This window comes from Typopeltis vanoorti, chromosome 24 (assembly GCF_054136105.1).
Source record: "Typopeltis vanoorti isolate ZY-2024b chromosome 24, IOZ_Tvanoo_1.0, whole genome shotgun sequence".
Classification (NCBI taxonomy): Eukaryota; Metazoa; Arthropoda; class Arachnida; order Uropygi; family Thelyphonidae; genus Typopeltis; species Typopeltis vanoorti.
The window spans coordinates 38,861,310-38,882,038 of NC_143572.1; positions in this window are offsets into that span (position 1 = coordinate 38,861,310).

The window sequence follows — 20,729 nt, forward strand, 5'->3', positions numbered from 1 at the left end:
GGTGATAAAGGTTATTGGGAAGGTGTGGTGGAGAAATCACAACCAACACATGGCTTGCATAGGACTGACTATAGACCTAAAATTTGGTTACAAATGCCAGAAGTATCAGAAATAAAGGGGATGAAATGATTTCAGTGATTGAGATTATTCGCCCCAAAATCATTGAAATAAGTGAAATATGGTTGAATGAAGATGATATTGTAACAGGAATAGAAATGGAAAGATACAGTATTTTTCACGAGGATAGAAAGGGCAAGAAGGAGGGGAAGTGCTGCTGATGATAGCAGGGGAATTAAGTCCACATAAAGTAGACATGAAAGGAGGAAATAGCAGCAATGATTATGAGGCAGTATGGTGTAACATGGAGGTTGAGAGGAAGACATATTCAGTTGGATGTTATTATAGGTCTGGAAATGTGGAGGGGTGGTGATGAAGAAATGTATAAACAACTTTGATTAGTGAACAAAGTAAGGGTAATTATTATGGGTGATTTTAATTAGGAAGTATAGATTGGAATGAAGAGATAGCATTTGGGAATAAGGAAAATGAATTTGTCGAGTTCTTGAGAAATAACTATCTCAGGCACCACGTAAAGGAGGGCACGCGAGGATCAAGAGTTCTAGATCTGGTCATTTCATCAGAGGATCTGATTGCGAGAGGGGGGGGTTTCACACTTTCCTCTAGTTGGTGAAACTGATCATGAAATAATCACCTGTGCTATGGCTAGTCAAATGCAGACTTTTGTGAGGAAAGGATGTATGTGGAATTATAGCTGGTGATTATGACAAGCTTAGGAGACAGCTTGGAGCTATAACATGGAACGAGGAATTGAGCAGTAAGGAAATAAATGCTGTATGAGAACTGACAAAGAAATACATAACTGCATCAATGTGCGAATGTATTCTGAAGGCCAAAAGCTGAGTAAGGTAGGCGTAAAATGGATGAATGTGGAGATTAAGCATGAAATCTGGAAAAGGAAAGCACTTTGGAGGAAGTACAAGATGAATAATAGTAATAATCAGTCACATGAAGTGTATAAACAAGCCAGGAGAGCGACTCAGTTAGTGAGGAAAACAAAAGTAGAGTATGACCAGAAATTGGCAAATTGGGCAAAGAAAAACCCTAGAGAGTTTTTTAGATATGTGGCAAGTAGAAGAAGGAATGATCATGGTAAGATGAAGGTAATGGATGAAAGTGGTAGAATGGTAACTGCTGCAGAAGACATTGTTGAAGTACTCAGTGATCAATTTATAAGCGTGTTTCATCCTGATCAGGGTGGAATCATGAGGAACTTAAGTGTAGAGGACACAGGAGGGGATGGCTTAATTGTGAGTGAGCAGGAGGTATTTGAGGAAATAAATAAGATTGATGTTAATAAGACAATAGAATTTGATGACATATCACCACACATCTTAAGGGAATGTTTCAGGGAATTAGCAGTGGCATTGGCATACCTGTTTAATAAAAGTCTTACAACAGCACAGGTTCCAAGGGAGTGGAAGGAGGGTAGAATTCTTCCACCGCATAAAGGAGATAATTAGGCTGTAGCTTCAAATTACAGGCTGGTCTGTATATCTGAAGTTGAGGTGAAGGTACTGGAGAGATTGGTGAGAAATGGGTACAGAAATGGGTTGATAACAGCAGTATTATCTGTGGTTATCAGAATGAGTTTGTTAAGGAGAGATAATATTTCACTAACTTACTTATGAACTATAACAAGCTGATAAATACCTTGGATAGGGAAGATGCATATACAGTGGTGTACTTATTTGCAAAGGCTTTTGAAAGACTGCCACACAAGAAGCTCTTATAAAATTGAAACAGATGAGATTGGATAACAGACTTCTGAGTTGGATCAGTGACTGTCTGTTGGATAGGTATCAGAAAGTTATATATATGGGGGGGGGGTTATCCCAAAAGAGAAAAGTCACTAGAGTGGGGTCATTATTGTTCAATTTGTATGTTAATGGTATTGGGATGGGTATAACTCGTGATATGCAGTATAATAAATTTAGTTTAATCCTTTATTAAACTTTAAAAAATTTTATTATATTCTAACCAAGTGAAAAATAAACTTTCAACATCATGATATGCAGATGTTTGTAGATCATGCAAAACTGGGGAGAGCAATGCAGAGTCAAGCAGATGTTACGCCTCACAACAGGACTTGAATAGATTGCATGAATGGGCAGCTAAGTAGAACTACCAGTTCAATATTGCAAAGTGTAAGGTTTTGAGATTTGGTCTAGGAGTGATGGTGGACATGGATCTGAAATTCAGGACCATATTGCACAAGTTTTGAAGACATCACATTGGATAATGGCAATGATGCAGAGGACTTTACCATGCAAAAATAGAGGTTATGATACTGTTGCATAAGGCCTTGATCAGGCCTGGATTATTGTGCAGAGATTTGGTCGGCTAGTTTTCATGGTGACGAGGATATGTTGAAAAGGGTCCAGAGAGAATTCACAAAGGTGGTCAGTGGTCTTTGGAATGTGGAGTATAAGGACAGATTGAGAGAATGTTAAGTTGCAGAGCCTCGTGAATAGGAGGAGGGGGGGGGGATATGATTGAGACATAAAAGGTAGTCAGGGGTTGTTATCATGTCGACATGGAGGAGATTTTTCATAGAATGGGATTGGGGGGAGTAAGACAAGAGGTAATCTCTGGAAACTGTACAAGGAGAGTTTGAGCAGAGGAGTAGGTTCTTTGCATGGAGAGTGGTTGGTGAATGGGATGCACTGTCTGAGTATGTTGTGGGTTAGATGCACACAATGCAGCATAGTAGGAGTGAATTCAATATTGTATGAGTGGACATTGGTTATAAACGAAACGTGTTATATGAGATGATCATCATCATAAAGGGAAGAATCATAAGGCAATATATTACTGCATCTGAGTGCATTGTGTGCAATAATGTGTACCTCCCACGATGAGTTTCTGACTCCATGGTGGTTAAATGTTAATAAATCAAAACAAAAAAAAAATCAGCTAGCGCCTTTTTTTTTATTCCTGTATACAGGGATAAATGTTAATAATAATGATAATAATAATTTTCACAAGCAAAATAAAGTTATTCTGAATAGTTTAGCATAAGGGAACATGCCAATCAGTTTGTTCATCAATCTACATCATTAAAAGTTTTTCCATTTCGGCAATAAGATTTTTGTGCTTATGGATAACTGTAGTATTAACTAGTATAGCACATTCCCCTTAACTTAGAACTTTATTTTTGATTTTAACAGCTGTAACAACAGTACTGTGAGGTCAGTAAAGCCTAAGTTTGATACACTATCATCACTAAATTTAATCATTTTAATGGTAGCATGTAATGCAATGGGTTTGCATGTCTTCTTCTTTTCAATAGAAGCAGCAGCATCCTTACTCTGCATTTTTATCTGCCATTATTAGAAATAATAAAATAAAATAATAAATAGTTTATAATTCACAGTGAAGCATTAGGAGATGTAGTGAGCAGTGGTGTATTAAATAAACAGAATTCACAAATATTATGCATCTGTTGATTCATGGCAGCCTCATGTTGCTAAAACCATAGTAGCAGTGAATTCAATATTGTATGAGTGGACATTGGTTATAAATGAAAAGTGTTATGTGAGCCGATCATCATAAAGGGAAGCATCATAAGGCAATATATTACTGTATAATGAAGAATACATGAAGCTGAATGTCTCATTCATGACAATGTACAAAAAATGAATATACTCATATCAATGCACAATTCGCATTATAACTGTAGCTGTTTGGAAATTATTATTATTATTATTTGGACATCCATTCTCCTATACACAAAGCACTGATCCTAAAACCACAACCATTTCAGACAAATTATGGAGACTACAACTGTGTTAGAAATAATTACTTTAATTTCCTGACATTTCGATCTTCATATTAAGGTCATCATCTGAGGTACACACACACACACACACACACACACACACACATATATATATATATAGAGAGAGAGAGAGACAAGCTATATTACATTTCAAACAATATGCCAAAAATACATTACAAGTATTGCCGGCATGGTTGGCCAAGTGGTTAGTGTATCCGCTCTCCAGCCAAAAGGCTGCAGGTTCGAATCCTGCCATGGGCATGGATGTTTGTGATTGTCTGTGAAAATACTAGTAGTAGTGGGCGGTAGATGCTGTTCATGTAAATGATGATGGTAGTTGCAATTTGTTGTAGTTAGTGAACTGATAGTGGACTGATGGTGGAGATAGAGTTGCAGAATAGGTGTCCTTCCTTGATGAGTCTTTGGACTCCCTGGAGGTGTCATTAAAAAAAAAAATTATTATACTGGCCTGACCTCTAGTGTGAAAAAAAAATTACATCAAAGCTATATTCTATTTATAACATTGTCATAGATCAAATTCATATCGATAGTTTTATTACAGAAAAAGTGGTGTCTTAATTTAACATCCAAGTTGTTATATTAGGATTAAAATCCTGGATTGGTTACAGTCCTATTTATAATTAAATCTTAGACGAAAAGGTAATGTGGGTAGAATATGTACCTTCCATATATTCTTCATGTTTTTAGACCATAGGGTGGCTGATAAGAATTTCATAAGCCTCCTTAAATTTACATTCATACCACGTTTTGGTGTGATGTGAACAACACGTGCCTTTCCAGTCAGTTCTATGTAGAATATTCAGGGCATTATCAGAAAGGCCAGATTTACCATAGTTATTAAAATTAATGTGCTGTTTGTGTTTCTTTTTTCAGACAGGAATTGTGCATCCTGTTTCACTTATATAGGGCAAATAACAGGTGCAATGAATATGGTATACTCCATGGTATGCCAGTGGAGGAAGTGGATCCTAATGAGTTGAATAAGTTCTTTAATTTTGCAGGAGGTTTAAAGGTGTCATTAAGGTTTTATTTCTGTAGTATTCTGTTTATTTTATCTGATATCCCTTTAATTATGGAATGGTTAGTTTTAGTGTATTCTAGTTTATTTTTGTTTTTAAGTGAGGTCTTGTGAAGAATTTTTTTTGTTAGTATTTTGGCTGTAGCCATTTTTCAGGAAGGTATTGCTGATAACTTTTAATTCATCTTTAAGTGCATGTACACTGGAGCAAATCCTCAAAGCTCTGTTTTTTGGTGTGTTAATGACACCTAGTTTTTGTGTTGGGTGGTGGTGGTGGTAAGAGTTTATGTGTGTATATTGGCCAGTATGTGTAGGCTTCTGGTAAACAGTGAAGGAAAGACTGCCGGAAGGAAGACATAAGACATGTGACAAGTGTATCTAGAAAGGAAGTGCATTCTGACTTTAAATCTCATTTGTGAATTGTATGGGTTTGTGTTGTTTGTTTAGGTTGCTGAGGAAAGTGTCTAATTTCTGGTGGTTATTAAATTTAATGTGACATTTATGTTCCTTTTTTTAGATAGGAATTGTGCATCCTGTTTCACCTATATAAGGCAAATTACAAGTGCAATGAATACAGTATACTCCAGAGTGGGCCAGTGGAGGAAGTGGATACTTGGATGAGTTGAATAAGTTCCTTTAATTTTGCAGGAGGTTTAAAGGTGGAATTAAGGTTATATTTCTGTAGTATTCTTTTTATTTTACTGTGCTCATTCCCCAATAATTTTATGGTTTGCCCAAGATTCACATGCAGAACATACCAATCCAGCTGATAGTTGAAGGTATCAACAGCCCCAATTATCATCTAGCCAAGAAACTAGCATGAATACTGAATGAGTTGGTAGGTCATTCCCCTTCCTATATTAAAAACACACAACACCACTCTGTAAATAAAATTAAAGACATTACACTGCTAAAAAGTGATTTGTTAGTTAGTTTTGATGTCTCTGTTCTTTTCACAAATGTCCCAACCAATGACCCAATTCTTCTTCTTTTATAGGACAAAACTAATGCCCAATATAATAGCACTCTTTGCACATGTATTATGTTCTGGTTATTATGTGTGCCAGAACATTTTTTCCTACAAAAAGAAGGCACAGTCATGGGCTCACCATTACTCCACCCCCAAAGTGATACCTTTTATATGGAATCTTTTGAGCAAAATGCTCTAGATTCCTTTACTTAAAAATCCCAAGTCTGGCTTACATACATTGAAAATCTTTTTGCTATCTGGTCCCTGCTGCCAGACATTAGACACTTTCCTCAGTTACCTAAATGCTACAAATGCATACAATTCACAATTGAGATTGAAAGTCAGAACACACTTATTTTCTAGATACACTTGTCACACGTCTTCCTTCTGGCAGTCTTTTCTTCACTGTTTACTGGAAGCCTACACATAGTGGCCAATATACAAAGGTTGTTTGAAAAGTTTGGTAAAAAAATAAGTTAAAACACATTTTTTTGGAAAAAATCATCTTTATTTCTCAACATAGTCCCATCGAAGTCTACATGGTCCAGGGAGTTTCCAATTTTTTCATCCCATCTAAAAAATAGGATTTGTCAAATTGTGCAAAATAGTCATTGACAGCCTTAATGACATCCTCGTTTGAAGAAACATTTTTACCACTAAGCCAAATGTTTAAGTTTGGGAACAAGAAGTCACACAGGGCGAAGTCTGGAGAATACGGTGGATGTGGAACCAATTCGAACCTCAATTTGTGCAATTTTGTCGTTGCAGTGGCCAATGTGTGGGACAGCGCATTGTCTTGATGAAAGAGCACTTTTTTGTGTAGCAATCTTGGCCACACAAAAAAGTGCTTTCCTCAGTTCTTCTTTTAAACAGTCCTACAATTATGCATAATAAATTCTTGCTATTGTCTTACCCTTTTCCAAATAGTTTATTGTGATAATTCATTGGGAATTCAAAAAAAAAACAGTGGCCATCACCTTCCCAGCTGACAAAACGGTCTTTGCTTTTTTCAATGATCTTTCACCAGGCATTGTCCGCTGTTTTCACTGCTGCTTGGACTCAGGTGTGAAGTGGTGGATCTAAGTTTCGTCTACAGTCATGAATTGATGCAAAAAATTCTGCGAATTGTGATTAAACAAAACCAAACACTGCATTGAAATGTCTTTTTGCATGCATTTTTGATCGACAGTCAACAATCACAGCACCCATTGCGCACACTGCTTTTTCATGTGCAATTTTTCGTGCAGGATATTATACACCTGCTTAGTTGAGATGCATACAATCTCAGCAATCTCACGCACTTTCACTCAGCGGTTTTCCATGACGATACCATGGATTTTGTCAATCATTTTTGGTCAATTAATAGAGCCTATGCTACTAATGGCTTGCAAAAAGTTAAGCAAGTTTGAGCATAGTTAGTAGTTGGAAGGAGTTCAATCATTCGATGCTGTTGGCATACTCTGTCTCGATGAGTCTTTGGACTCCCTGGAAGTGTCACATAATAATAATAATAATAATAATAATAATATTTCTTTCATAGTGACCACAGTCGGGCGTCCGGATTGCACTTCATCTTCGATGGACTTATGACCACGCTTAAATTCTTTATCCAAAAATAAATAGTCTTTAATACTGGTGCAGAGTCCCCATGAGCTGAATCTAACTCGGTTTTGATCTGTGCAGCCATCCACTTCTTCGAATAAAAGTGTTTTATCACTGCATGAAAAACTCATTTTTGTCTATTTTTATGAAAAATGCGAACACAGTCATTTTAAATGTTTGCCAAACAATTTCTACAGGTCACATGTGGCTAAAATTTTTCAACGGATCATGAAAAAAGATAATACATGGCAATACTGGCATGAATGAATGAACTGTGTCACCATCTATTGGAAATTTACCAAACTTTTCAAACAACTCTCGTATACACATAAACCCTTACCACCACCCAACACAAAAACTAGGTGTCATTAACACACCGAAAAACAGGATTTTGAAGACTTGCTCCAGTGAACAAGACAAGCACTTAAAAATGAATTATCAGCAATACCTTCCTGAAAAATGGCTACAGTCAAAATACTATCAACTAAATTCTTCGCAACACCCCCACTTAAAAAAAAAAATAAACTAGATTACAATAAAACTGTAGCCTCCATAGCTCAGTCAGTATAGATGAAGCCCTTTGGTCAGAAAGATCTGGGCTCGATTCCTGTCCATGATGTGAGAAACCTTTATCTGGTCTCTGTTGACTAACAGTGAGTTAGCTGGTCTCACATAGAGTTAGCTGGTCTCACAATCCTGGTAATCCATTCCTCACCACTCTCCAAGCAAAAAATCTAGTCCTCACACCCTTATTATTATTATTATTACACCCTCTATGGAGTAGCAGACTCATTGTGGGAGGTTCAATTCAACTGACAACAAATTTATCATACTGAATTTTAAATCCTTAAAACTCTCTGCATTAACAACATATTGCAGTAATGTATTTTATTCACTGACAATTCTCCAAGTAAAAAAATCTACTTCTCACATCCCTCTTCACCTCATTCTTCCCCTCTTGCCTTCTATCCTTTTTATAATCACCTCTGGATTAATCTGATAAAATCCTCTCACTAAGTAAATGTGTCTATCATAACACCTCTTTTCTTTCCATCCACCAAACTCAGCAATCTACATCTCTTCAACTCCTCACCATAGCCAGCATTCCAGAGTCCCAATGTCATCTTAGTCACTCCTCTCTAGACCCTCTCCAAAGTCTCTACATCAGACCAAACACAATAGTCTAAGTATGGTCTGCACAGTGCTTTACATAGTGACACAACCACCTACTTATCACTATGTGCTAGAGCAGTGCTTCTCAAACTTCTGGATGTCAGGGCCCCCTTTGCAAAAATGAAAATATTTCACGGCCCCTCGAAAAAAATCGTAATAGAGAGATATATTATTATAATATTTATTGTATTTATATTCAATACAAAACATACACAGTGAATATTTGCAAAAATCACATGCATATATTACATTTTTTGCCTCCTACTGTTTGGTTCTGAAGATGATGCAGGCTGTTCTGGTAAAATATGAAATACTGTCTTTTTTTTGAGTCTGTTTCTGCTTCTTCTGATTGTTTGCGGGAATTTTTTTTATTTTTTATCAGCCACTTATCCATCTCAGGATTAAATATTTTAATGTAGAATAGATCAAATAATATCACCACTTACCGATACTGGCACACCACAGACTGATAACATGAAATTAGTGAATATTACCTGAATAAGGGAATCCCCGGACCAGGAACATTTTTCTCTTTTGTGGCTTTTCTCCTTTTAAGGTAATTAAGCCTAACGCGAAACAGACAGCAAAGGCAGGTTATTAAAGCGTGCATATGATTGGTGCGGTATTAACAAAAGATCGTGCAACCAAATGATAAAAGCATAGCTGACAATTGAGTTGAAATGCTAACTCTCTTCAACCGAATTCCATATGTGAAACTGCCATAACATTCATTATATATATATATACAGGGTGTTCGGGATAAATTTGACAGTTTCGTAAGGAAAAAGAAAATCTTCTTTGTATCTATTAAATTTAATGAATTGACAAAAAAACATTACAGGCAGAGTTAATTACAATACTATCAACAAGATTTACTCAAAATAACCACCATTAGCATCGATCACAGCTTCAATTCTGCTTCGGAACCTCGAACAAGCTGATGCTACAGTCTCCCTGGGAAGGGCCGCAAAAACTGTTTTAATTTTATCCATTAACTGGGCTTTTGTATTACTGGAAGTGCGATTGGTGTCTTTTTCAACTGCGCCCCATACAAAATAATCCATGGGGTTAAGGTCTGGGGAGTTTGGAGGCCAAACATTTGGACTGGTGAAGTCGTAGAAATTTTCAGACAACCATTTTTGACTTTTCCCAGAGGTGTGGCAAGGGGCCGAATCCTGCTGCCATACATACGGCCTACCATTGGCTACCCTTGTTATCCAGGGCTTGACTACAGTTAGCAACTCCACGAACAAAGCCCGAATTCCAATGCCAGGGTTCTTCAACACCTGTTCCTGCAGATTTGCGAGGAATTCTGCTGTACGAACGCAATCAGATCGTCTGCTAGGGATCTTTCTTCTTGCTACATCCTCGTAGTCACCATTGCAAGTCTCTAGTTCATGCCTGATTGTTTTTACTGTATTCAGGGAGCATTGGGCAGCAGTCGTAATATCCTTATTTTGATGGCGGGCACGAATCATCATGATACAAGTTATTCTATTCCATGATTCAGGTGGGTTCCAGCTATCCATCCTTTCTGACATCTTGTATGTGAATGAAGAAGGGTCCAAACTTTTAAATGAAGAGAAGTGTGTGTTAATACATGTAACTTACGGAAAAATATAATTAATTATAAATATGTCAAATTTATCCCGAACACCCTGTATATATATATATATATTACTTAGTTTTAACACTTTTACGAATTTTAACACGTTCGGTTGAATTTTACTGCTGCCTTGGGAAATCGAACTCACACACATCTAATTAATAACAATAGTTTTTAGTTAGATACTGTGTTTGCCCATGCAACATATGGTTTTGTTTCAGTCTATACAGGATAGTTTCTGTATGAGGGGACATGTGATACATTAATTAGTGTGTTTTTATCCCAGCTGTCTCTAATTGCACTATTTGTTGAGAAATATATTACACAGACTCCTCATACCTTATTCACTGGCATAATAAAAGTACTTGTTTTTATTGCCTCTGCAGTATAGTGGCTGTTAGGGAAGGGTGTTGTTTACCACTGCAAGCAAGTTACTATCTCCCCACATGAACTTGTTTAAGCTTTTTTTCATGTGTGAAGTATATGCGAAACTTTTATTGGTAACAGAAAACTAGCTCGGATGACAGTGATAATATAAAATGAGTTTTGATATGTATATAAAGTCAATATCAACAGTCCCTGATTACAAACGCACGCATGATGAAAGAGAGAGGAAGATTTGAAGCTTCCCGGGAGAGCATTCGAAGTAAATACAATTAACCAATGCTTTATTATTATTATACACGTTTTACCTCCCTTTATGTCTTAGGAAGGACCTCCCTCGACGAGTCTTTTGACTCCAAGGAGTCAAAAGACTCGTCGAGGGAGGTCCTTCCTAAGACATAAAGTCTGTCAAGACTCATCGAGGGGAGGTCCCCCCCTGAGAAACACAAAGTTTATCATACCACTCTTTAAAGTCACTGACCGTACTCGCTCCCACCACTCCATCAGGCAATGCATTCCACGGCTCAACCACCCTCCACACGAAGAAACCACTCCTTACCCTCTTGCTCACAGTTTCCTTTCGTAACTTCCAGGGATGGCCTCTTGTCATCACTCCTTCCCGCTGATCAACCAAGCGAAAGAACTCCCCAGTGTCAACCCTGTAACCACCTCTCCTTCTTCTATCCACCAAACTCTGCAGTCCACATTCTCTCAGCCGATCCTCATAACTATCCTTGTACAGTCCTGAAACCATCTTTGTCATCCATCTTTGTATCCTTTCCACAGTTAATTTATCCCCTTCAAATCCTGGGGACCAAATCTGAGAACAATAGTCCAAGTGTGGTCTGATCAGAGACTTATACAACGGAATGATAACCCTATTATCTCTGCAGGTCAGTGTCCTTCTCATAAAAGCAGCAATCCTCTGTGTTACCTTCACCACCTTTGCAATATGTCCCCTAAACTTCAGGTTTCTATCAATCATCAACCCCAGATCTCTTGTCTCCTCTACTTCCTCCAGTATAACTCCTCCCATAGAGTATGCAGCATCCCATCGATGTTTCCCAAACCTCAAGACCTTACATTTTGCTGCATTAAACCCGACACCCCCATTCATTTGCCCATCTATCTAGCTTATTTAAATCCTCTTGCAGGGCTACCACATCTGCACTATTACTAATAATCCTTCCCAGCTTCGCATCATCCGCAAACAACTGAATATCCCCCTGCAATCCACTGGCTATGTCATTGATATAAAGGTTAAACAATACAGGTCCTAGTACTGAGCCCTGTGGGACCCCACTTGTAACCCTCTGCCTCCTGGAAACTGCTCCACCATACACAACTCTCTGATACCCATCAGACAGCCAATCCTGAATCCAGTTGACCAATCTGACATCCAGACCCATGTGCTGCAACTTAAATATCAGCTTATCATGTGGCACCCTGTCAAATGCCTTCGCCAAGTCTAAGAAAATTGCAGTATATGCCTTTCCCTCATCTAATGCTCTTGTAACTTTATTATAAAAGGCTAGCATATTGCTAAAACAAGAGCGTCCTTTCACAAATCCATGTTGATTCTCACAGATAACATTACCCTCATCTGCCCAATGCTGTACACGGTCCCTCACTACTTTCTCCAAGATCTTAACAACTACTGATGACACACAGACTGGCCTATAATTAGACACTTCCAGTCTGTTACCACCCTTATGCAATGGCACTATCTTACCTTCCTTCCATTCCCTGGGCACCTTTGCCAAAGCCAGACTTTCATTGTAAAGCCACGTTAAAGGTATTGTCAATTCGCTAGCACATTCTCTCAAAACTCGTGGTGAAATACCATCCAGTCCCACAGCTTTACTGACATCCAGAGTACTCAGTATCTGAAACACACTCTCCTCCTGTACCTCCAGACCTCGTACCAGTCCTATCCCTCTAGCATTAAAACTGACTCCTCTAGGATGAAATACTCCAATAAAGTGTTCATTGAACAATTCCACTATGTCCTCTGCATCAGTCACTCTATTCCCATTTTTATCCCACAATATCATTCTTCCACAGTCATTTCTCCTCCTACTGGCCACATAGCTAAAAAATTCCCTAGGATTTTCTTTGGATCTTAGGGCCAATCTCCTCTCATATTCCAGTTTCGCTTTCCTTACCACACGAGTCACTCTTCTGGCCTGTGTCTTATATTCTTCACGCATCCTCTCTTCACCTATCTCCTTATATCTCTTCCATAGCCTCTTTTTCGCATGCAGTTCCTGTTTAATGTTGTTTGTCATCCACTTTACTCCAAATTGCGCCCTCTTCTTCACTCGTGGTATACAACTTACCATTGCTGATAACAAATATTCTTTCACAATTTCCCACGCACTGGTGATATCCCGGCCGTCCAATTCCTCCCTCCATGAAACTTCCCAAAGTTGACGTCTAAGACTATTATAATCACCTGCCTTATAATTCTACATAAGTTCCCGTCTCTTTGATACTCCTGTATGTCTATTCATTTTCTATGTCAACACCATATGGTCACTCTCTCCAACTGGTGGGAGAGACGTCAACTCAGTTATTATCAACTCTTCTGATTCTATAACCAAATCCAAAATTTTTGAACCTCTTGTTCCCTCTGTTACATGTTGCCTAAGACATTTGTCCCTCAAGAATTCTAGAAATTCCATTCCCCTATTGTTACATGCATCTTCCTCTCTCCAATTTATACTACTGAAGTTAAAATCTCCCATAACAATCATTCTTCTTGCACTTGCCAAACTTAGCTGTCTAAACATCTCCTGGTCCCCATCCTCTGTGCTCCTGGGTCTGTAGCAACACCCCACTAAATATCCTGTCTTGCCTACCTCTACCTCACACCATACGCTCTCAAAATCATTTGTCTCACTTCCTTCCAAATTCTCCACTCTTAGAGGACATAGGTCATCACTTATCATAAGCAGCACCCCACCACCACGCTTTCCCCTCCTATCCTGACGAAAAATGCTATACCCAGCGACTTCTATTTCTGTTTTTATATCCCCTTCTATCAACCACGTCTCAGTGATCACAATAATTTTTAGCCAGGCTGATGCTATCTGCGCCACCAATTCCTCTCCCTTATTCCGGATACTCCTGGCATTAGTATACAGCATATAAATGCCATTGTTTCTATACCGAGCCTTATCCCTTCTAGACTCCACTGGGCTCAGTGTTAACTGACATTATCTCCCTTCTCCCAAGTATCCATTCCCACAAGAGGCCAACCCTGCTATCATCCTCCCTGGGACACACTGACTCGTTCAGAACAGCAATCTCTCCAGATGCCTACGTCCTTCCTCATTCAAATGTAAACGGTCTCTTGCATACAACTCCTTTCTTTCCTCAAACGCACTCCAAGTATCCACATATACCAGTCCTCTCTTGTCACACATTCTTGCTATTATGCCATTCAATATCACCGCTCTTCTGCTCAGCTCATCATTATCATACCTAGCCAACACGCACACTATTTTTCCTCTCTCTGTCTTCTTCCGTACAGTCTCAAGCAAAAATCTCATATCTCTCGCTGCCCAACTTACATTACCACTCAAGTCATTCGTTCCTACCATCACAATCATCTCATCCACCCTTTCACCTCTCTTAATTGCCATAGCCACCCTTTCTATTGTTCCTCCTGGCAAACACTCCTCACGCATCCTATCTTGAACACCATGGATCATTGAGTCGCCATACATTATACCTCTTACCATTCCCTCGCTCCTATTGTTTCCATTCTCTCCTCTTCTTTCATTCCCATACCTCTCTCTTCTACTGTTTCCATTCTCTCCTCTTCTAGCACTCCCATACAGCTCTCTCATTCCCTCTCTCCTACTGTTTCCATTTTCTCCACTTCTAGCACTTCCATATCCCTCTCTCATTCTGTCTCTCCTACTACTGTTTCCATCCGCTCGTCTTCTAGCATTCCCATACCTCTCTCTCATTCCATCTCTCCTACCGTTTCCATTCTCTTCTCTTCTAGCACTTCCATATTTCTCTCTCATTCCGTCTCTCCTACTGTTTCCATCCTCTCGTCTGCTAGCATTCCCATACCTCTCTCTCATACTCCTTAAATTCTCTCTCTCTCCTACTCTGATTCGCCTTGCATTTATCTCTTCCATTCTCGTAATCTTATCTTTCATACTTCTGCTCTCATTCACTAAACATTCCACCTCCTCTTTCAACTCATCTATCTCCCTCTGCAGGTCAGTCACTCTTAATCTAAATTCACTCTCCCATACAAAACCATCTCCTAAACTTCCACAGTCACTCACACCTTCCACACTATCAACTATTATTTTCTCATTCGCTCCTATCATACTACTTGTCTTCCTACATTCATTCTCTGTTCCTGGAGCAACAATGTCGGATATCGATATATCTAATGTACTTATTTCCTCCAACTGCCTGCATTTTGCGCACATACACTCTCCACTCTCTTTAACAAGCCACATATGTAATTCCCGAGAAGCATACATGCCGCAAGTACTGCATGCCACAAATGCTTTGAAATGAGACATATGAATAAGCAATATTTACTAATATTCATTAAGCGCCGAAATACGCAGGAAGCAAAGTTTGTGAACCAACACCAATGTGTGAATTTTTCCATTAAAATATAAAAAATAATAAAAGTTAAATATGTTTCTTTTAAAATAAAAAAATCTACTTAGTCTTAAAACATTTAAAATTTGTTTTCATTATTTCATGGCCCCCCTCAACAAAACCCACGGCCCCCAAGGGGGCCACGGCCCACACTTTGGGAAGCGCTGTGCTAGAGTACTTCATTTACAATCAAACTTATGAGATAAATATTAGCCATGCATATAATAGTTGGGGCAAAGCTGATGATAACAGAAAAAAGGTTGTTGTGAGACAGAAGCCAACTGAAAACACAATATAATTGGCGGCTGCTACCAAAATAAGATGTAGATATGGAATCAACAGACTAATCAAGAAATGCAAGATGATTATTGGGATTGGGTGGGAGTTCAACTACAGGAAAAGCATGGAAGGAGATTAGGATACATGGGTGAAGGACACATAATTTATGTAACTAAAAAAAAATAATAATTACTTGAAATAGCATAGGATGGATGGAAGAGGTGACAGCACTATAGGATTTGTCCATAACCAAGGTAATCACTTTAAGGAGTTTAACAAAGTGTAGGAAGTAACATCAGCCTATAAAGAAAATATTTCCATTTCCATGTACTCTAAACATTGTTGTTGATGTATCATATTTTTATGCTGCATCAAGAAGAAAACCAAACCTGCCTTATTACACCATGCCAGCAACAAATCACTATTGTATTAGGTCACCACTTTAAATAAACTAGAAATACACTGTCCAGTCAAATATTATGACTACTATCCTACATATCACACTCTTATGCAACTTCCAGGGATGATATCTAACTCTCTCTCTCTCTCCCTCTCTCTATCTCTCTCTCTCTATACATCATTTATTAAAAGATTTCCTTTGTTTCAATCTTATAGAACCACCTTAATAATTTATAACTTTATATCATGTCCTCTCTGCTCTGCCTCTCAACTAAACTTTGCATCCAACACAATAACCTCCTTATCTTTAACTAATGAAGAAAAGGAGGTTATTGTTCCTTTTTATAAGGCTATGATTACAAAGAGAGATTATATTAGAGTGCTTCTCAACATCCAAGTAATCCTTCAGTTATTTTGCAAAATTTTGCAATATGCACTCTGAACTTCAACTCCCTTTCCATCATGACTCCCAAGTCCCTAACCTCATCAATCTCCTACAAGCATGATAAAGGTGATGTATACAGGTAACCCTCGTATAACACAGTACTTATACAAGGCTGTTTTGATATAACACGGTCTACAAATTGTAGTAACCCTTTATCTTTTCATATATTTTTCACTGTGCGACTTTAAAAAATCAAATTTTAACTTCGTTAAGTTTGCATCTGCCATTATCTCGCATATAGTTATAAGTAGCAAATTTATATTAGGGAAAATACCCTTTAGCATGTTTGTATACGTCAATTGTTTTTTTACCGTATAAAGTGTTTATTATACGGTAAATATTGAAAATTGTCTTCATTTTCTGCCAGGAAAGCGTATTAAAATCATAAGAAAATCAAGCTGATCACTTTATTTTCTGGTGAGTTACATACAATATGTGATGCTTTTTTTATGTAAATATTATATTTTTATAGTAATGGCAACTTAGAGGGCTTTTGCAATATGGTTGAAAATAACAAAATTATTGAATTAACTGATGGGGAAACAGATTTAAATGAGGAGGAACTGGTACAGTTAATAGATGACGTCAAACCAAATGGCGAGGAAAATTCTGCTGAAGATTCTGATCGTGATGAATCCATTAAAGAATTCAGTTCAAAGAAATTAGCAGAAGGATTGGACTTGGCAAGAAAGTTAGAAAGTTATTTTACGGATAATGATCCCTCAATGGAACACTCCGGAAAATTCACGAGACAATTGGATATTTGTTTAGCTCCATATCATGAACTTAATAAAAAATTGCAGCATAGTGGTAGGCAAGGTATTATTACTGACTTCTTGATAACTAAGCCAGCCAAAGTATGGAATGAAAATTACACAAATGATGTCCAAGAGATTTCAAGTGATGACGATGTCTGACCACTCGTAAATAAAGAACATCTACGAAATGTTAGTTTGAAGACAGTGATGAAGATTAAAATATGCACTTTATTTTATTTTGCCTAAAATATATATGAATTATGTGCAATGAAGTTTATGTACAATTCGCAATTTTTAAAATTTTATAAAAAATAATTCATTTAAAAAAATATTTTTTGTTGGATATGTCATAGTTGTTTATATAATTTAAAAAAAAACGATTTCGGAACATAACCCTACTTTTACTATGTGACCGAGTCTCGTATAATGCGATTTCTATAACATGGCATTTCTATAGAACCTAACATCTGCATTATACGAGAGTTATCTGTATATCGTACATTGTATGTTTGCGTACATTGTAGGTTTAAAATTGCTTGGTATCTTTAACATATTTATACCCAAGGTAAAAATACTTTCTACATATATATATATATATATATATATGAAACGTACTATTAACTCGGGTTTGGGATATGTTCATTTTTTAAATTAACTGACTTAAACCCGAGAATTATAACACAATGACATTTATTTGAAAAAAACGCAACATGTTTCGTCAAAAATGACTTCTTCAGGCGATAAGAACATAGAAAGACAATAAAAGACACTTAAATTAACATTGACACACTCTAAAGCTATACAACTATAAAGCCATAATATTCGACTGTAAATTACAGTTATGAGCTTGAACTACAGTCCGAGTTAAAGTTCTATTGTTGTACACCTGTGCGTGTGTGGAATCACGCGATCTCCAGTATCTAATAGTAGAGTTGAAAGAGTCTGCCAAATTATAGCTAAGATTATTATTCAAATGAAAAGGGTCTAAGGTGATTTCCCTTGACTCTACAATGTGGCGCTCTATTTCATCATGACTGATGTGTAGGTTTGAAGTCAATGTCCAATCTATTTCATGTTGGTGGCCTTTGTTGTTCGTGTTTATTGAAAGCAGGACATGGCCCGACAGAGCAGTAGCTCTGGTTCTCTTATAGGCAATGTCTCTCTGATGCTCTTCGAGACGTAGTAAGATAGATTTTTCTGTCTGTCCATAGTAAGGCTTTCCTCATTCACAAGTAACCTTGTATACACCTGGGAATTGTAGAAGGTTGTGAGGTTGTTTATAGTTGTTGAAGCGTGATCTTATTTTTGGCAGAGTCGAGAAGCACGTTTTTATGTTAAACTTCTTTAGAATTCTGCTCAGCTTTTTGGATAGTGTGCTGATATATGGCAAGACGATATGACCTTTGGAGTCGTCCTGTGTCTCTACGTTGTTACGTTGGTGGCGGGATAATTGGTTGTTAATACTTTTTAGAGAGTAGCCATTGTTTTTAAAGGTCCATTTAAGATGTTGTAGTTCCTTTTTTAGTTCTTCTTCATCTGACAGTACAGATCTTGCACGATTCGCTAGAGTTGATATAATACCCAACTTTTGCGCTGGATGGTGATGGGAGGACGCATGCAAATATCTATCTGTGTGTGTTGGCTTTCTAAAAATAGAGACTTTAATTGATTCAGGCGTCTTGGTGAGTTTAACATCTAGGAAGCAGATGGAACTATTTTCTTCAATCTCCATAGTCAATTTTATATCTTGATGGCGGTTGTTTAAGTGGTCGAGGAACTTGTTAAAATTCTCAGTACCATGCTCCCATATGAGGAATATATCGCCCACATATCTAAGCCAAATTTTTGGTTTTAAAGTAAAAGAGGAGATCGCCTTTTCTTCAAAGTCTTCGAAAAAAATGTTGGCTAACACAGGAGAGAGAGGGCTTCCCATAGCTAATCCTTTGACCTGTTTGTATAGTTTACCTTCGAATTCAAAATAGCCAGAGTTTACACAGTGAGATAACAGAGAGAACATTTTATTTGAAATCTTGTTTTTTAAAATATGGAGAACGTCCTGTGTCGGAACGTTGGTAAATCACACAGCCATGATGAAATAGAGCGCCGCATTGTAGAGTCAAGGGAAATCACCTTAGACCCTTTTCATTTGAATAATAATCTTAGCTATAATTTGGCAGACTCTTTCAACTCTACTATTAGATACTGGAGATCGCGTGATTCCACACACGCACAGGTGTACAACAATAGAACTTTAACTCGGACTGTAGTTCAAGCTCATAACTGTAATTTACAGTCGAATATTATGGCTTTATAGTTGTATAGCTTTAGAGTGTGTCAATGTTAATTTAAGTGTCTTTTATTGTCTTTCTATGTTCTTATCGCCTGAAGAAGTCATTTTTGACGAAACATGTTGCGTTTTTTTCAAATAAATGTCATTGTGTTATAATTCTCGGGTTTAAGTCAGTTAATTTAAAAAATGAATATATATATATATATATATATATATACACACACACATATATATATGTATGTATATATATATATGTATGCATGATAAAGGTGATGTACAATATACAGATAACCCTAATAATGAAACTGTAGGTCTAGATAAAACAGACTACCGAGAAAAAATCTTAACATTGCTAGAGTCAGATAGTAATTCAGAAATTGAGAGGGATCCAATAAGAGAAATACACAATAGAACCAATAATCTCCTAAAAAAGACCACAGAAATTCCACGAAATACACTGCTTTACATCAGTTCTTTACACCCACTGATTCCAAGGCTTTATGCTCTCCTAAGGTACATAAAGAAAACTATCCACTGAGACCTACAGTAGACAGCATAGACTCACCCACCTACAGATTATCTAAATATCTTGCGTCATCGGTAAAAGCTTATGCAGGAAAATCTTCTTCTTATATTAAAAAACTCAACAGATTTTGTCTCTAAAATCAAGGAGACTTTAAACCGAAATCTTCTGACATCTTGGTGAGCTTTGACGTGGTAGCATTCTTTACCAACATTCCGACACAAGAAGTTCTCCATATTTTAAAGAACAAGATTTCAAATAAATTATTCTCTCTGCTATCTCACTGTGTAAACTCTGGCTATTTTGAATTCGAAGGTAAACTATATAAACAGGTCAAAGGATTAGCTATGGGAAGCCCCTCTCTCCTATATTAGCCAACATTTTTTTCAAGGATTTTGAACAAAAGGCAATCTCCTCTTTTAGTTTAAAACCAAGAATTTGGCTTAGATATGTGGACGATATATTCCTCATATGGGAGCATGGTATTAAGAATCTTCACAGGTTTCTCAACCATTTAAACAACCTCCATCAGGATATAAAATTGACCATGGAGATTGAAGAAAATAGTTCCCTCTGTTTCCTTGATGTTAAACTCACCAAGATACCTGAATCAATAAAAGTCTCTATATTTAGAAAGCCAACACACAGAGACAGATATTTGCATGCGTCCTCACATCACCATCCAGCGCAAAAGTTGGGTATTATATCAACTCTAGCGAATCGTGCAAGATCTGTACTGTCAGATGAAGAAGAACTAAAAAAGG